This window comes from Vigna umbellata, chromosome 4 (assembly GCF_029865625.1).
Source record: "Vigna umbellata cultivar VRB3 chromosome 4, Vumbellata_1.0, whole genome shotgun sequence".
In the NCBI taxonomy this organism is placed as follows: Eukaryota; Viridiplantae; Streptophyta; class Magnoliopsida; order Fabales; family Fabaceae; genus Vigna; species Vigna umbellata.
In genome coordinates, this window is record NC_142168.1 from 65,859,775 (window position 1) to 65,863,399 (window position 3,625).

Sequence of the window (3,625 nt, forward strand, 5' to 3'; positions counted from 1 at the left end):
TTGGAAGCATGAGAAAAAGTTAACCCTCAACCCATTTCGACGTCAGATTTTTATTAAAAAAATAATTGAAACTGGTCAATCAAATGCTGACACGTGGCGTTGTCAAAAGTGTGTTAAAAATTGGTTGTCAAAATATCGGGACCCTATATTATATAAGGTATATAAAGTAGAAGTAAGGTAACTTAGAATTTTTAAGACGAGTAGGCCTACTCTTAGTAATTTATATCTTGGAGTACTATTTTGTGATTGAACAATATTTTTTTTATATTTATGTAAAAGGATTGACTCAAATATTTTCTATTAATATATTTCTTATCACTCATAAAAGAATACATCAAGTGACTCTCATATTTAAAATAAGGTTTAATAGCCAATTTTGTCCCCAGTTTCGTTGCCAAATCTCAATTTAGTCCATCATTTTAAAAGTGTTTGAAATAGATCCCCACTTTTAAAGTTTTGAGTCAAATTAGTCCATTCCGTTAAATATAAACAAACGGTGTTAAGGGTTTGATGATTTGGCAGAAAACAATGCTAACATGTTATTTCATAAATATATTTATGCTGACGTGTGTTAGTGAATGAAAGAGTAAAGACCCCTCACCATCATCTTAATATTGTCTTTTTTGTTCCGTTTTATTTATCCAGTCGTTTTTTTATGTTGCTAACGGCAATGTTTTCCATCTCCATGTTTTCAAATTCGCAAACATTTTTTTAATTAAGTGTTTCCAGTGGTGTCATTCAAGGTATTGATTAATAAAACCCCTAAATTCAAAATTTCATTTCAGTTCCATTGGACAGATGAAAAATTGGTTTGATTTAGTTGTAGATGAGCGTAGAGGGAGCTTCAGAGATGACGATAAAATCTGTTGTTGCGTTTTGGAGGGGAAGCTGGTGGAGAAGGAGCAAACGATTCTGACAGGAATACAGGAGAACGTGGTGGAGACATCCACGATAGAAGGAATGTTTCTGGGAGTGGATATGGAGAAGGAAGATAACAGACACGTAGTTTCGTTAGGAAACTTGAGGGATGTGAGGTTCATGGCGTGCTTCCGGTTCAAGCTGTGGTGGATGGCGCAGAAAATGAGGGACAAAGGGGGCGAAATCCCTTACCTTTATGCCTTTCACTTCGACGGTGATGCTATCAGAGGCTGAAGTGAAGCGGAGGAATTAGGACTCAGGACGAGTTGCGATTTGTGTTTGCGATTCGAAGAGGAGAAACACGCGATTTACTCCGCAAGACCGCAGCGTTGTTGCAGACGGCGTTTACTCAGAATCGGAACCTAATGGTAGCGGCAACGACGTCATCAAGTGCGCATGGAGGGAGGAACGCTGTAGTGGCTGGCAGTGTCTCTAGCAACGATCGGTGCTGCCGATGACAGTTTTGGTCGTCCAGAGGAAGGCACAGCGGCGTTGGTCATGCGGAGGTAGAGTTGCGGTGGAGAAGAGACCTTCGTTTCTGAAAAAGAAAAAAATGAAACCCTAGAAGGCTTGGGCCTCGCCTAGAAAATATCAAGTGCTCCTCTAAATTTCATCTATGCACTCATTCACTAACACGTTAGCATAAATATATCTATAAAATAACATGTCTTTTGCCAAATTATCAAACTCTTAACGTCGTTTGTTTCTATATAACGGAAGGGACTAATTTAACTCAATTTTAAAAGTGAGGATCCATTTCAAATACTTTTAAAACGAGGATTTTTTGTGAACGAAACTAGGGACAAAATTGCCTATTAAACCTTAAAATAAATATTTTAAAATTTCTAAAAACATTTTATTGCAACTTCAACCACCATGAAATCCCCGTTTCCTTCTTTTGCACGGTTTCCATTGCGATGGCTCCCAATAATAAAATTTTGTTATACAAAATCAATATCTAAATCTAGACTATAAAGAAAAAGATTTAAGTCTTTAATAATACGATAATTTAAAACTAAAAATTTAGTTTTTAATTTTATTATTATTTGAATTGACTAAAAATTAGTCACTAAAATAGATTAAAATGACTAAAAATTAATTTCCATTTATATCACAATGAGGGATTAAAAAATTATTTTTAAATAAAAAAATACTTTTTAATGATCACTAATTATTAAAAATAAATTTCTAATATATTATAAACTTTTATTAATAATAAAAATCATTTTAGATATGAGTAATTTTTAGTTTATAAAATAATTTTTAATTCAATTACTATAATATTAATCTCTAAAGTAATATATATTTAATTAATTTCTTATATAGTTACTAACAGTTTGCTAAAATAATATTACACGGTAAATTAATTTATCTAAAGTAATATATGTGTTTAACAATATTACAATATTGCTATAGTAACATTTTTATTAAATATATTTATGAAAATGCTCCTAAAACTAATAAATCCTGTAGTCAGAATCTCTCTGTTGCATGTTTCAGTTTGGTTTTTGGTTTTCAACCGTGGAAATGGAATCATTCATTTCCCTCGAAGAGAAAAGATGAAATATCTGTTACATCGTTCCAAGAAAAGAATATAATTCCAAGCTTATAGTTTTGGTGATAGATATGAGACAAACAAACAATACTATTGCCTTCTTCATTTCAACACCACAAGTTGGAAAACAAAAGTGAAAAAAACATTCATCATTTTCTTACTCTCAATCATCATTACCATCCTAGCTCCCTCCTTCAATCATGGCCTCAGACACTGCTGAAATCCTTAAAGAAAACTTCTTGGAATTTTTCAAAGATAGTGAGCCTTTTAACCTATCACCTACTATCTCTTTCCTATTGAAAGAAATAGAAGCAGAATTCTCAGAGTACAAAGGATTCTGGTCACCTCCACCTGTTGAGTCCCTAAGTATTTTGTACCAACTGGATCATGCAATTGCCGAGTGTCGTGCAAACAAGAAAACCTTCTCCATGTTCTCACGTTTTGATCCAGTGGAACGTGCCAACGAGAACGTGTTGAAAAGTATCAAGAAGAATCTCCATGAAGGGAGGCACTCCAAAAATAATATTAATGAATACTCAACCTTCCCCTTGTTCTCTTCATGCAGGTACCCCACAGGAAATGATGCACCAGACCTTTCAGTATTCGATGGAGAAATGGAAAAGATTGTGACATGGCTTGAATCCAATAATGGGTTCAAGGCCATTGGTGTTCATGGAATGTGTGGCACGGGAAAGACCACTCTTGCCAAAATGGTTCTGAGTGATCCACGAGTCAAAGACAAGTACAAGAAGCCCATATGGGTGTGTTTGTACGACTTGCAATCAAAAGAAGAAATGGATATTAGGATTGTTAAGGAGATGTTGGCACTTTTGGATGATGATCCTGATCTATTGGCGGAGGAACCTGAAGATAAGTGGCTGGTGAAAAATCTTCATGATAAACTCTTGGATCAGAAGAAGTACTTGATTGTGTTGGATGCTGTGTGGCATTGCAACGATTGGTTTAATAATTTGTTCTGTGTTGATCAAGATGGTGGTGATACGAGCAAAGAACTCTTTTCCCAAGCCTTGCCCAAAGAAACTGGTGGTGCTGTCATTGTCACCAGCAGACAAAAGGAAGTGACTACTAAATTGGTGCGTGAAGAGAATTTGATTCATCTTAAGCCTTGGGGTGATGAAAAATTGAAGAACT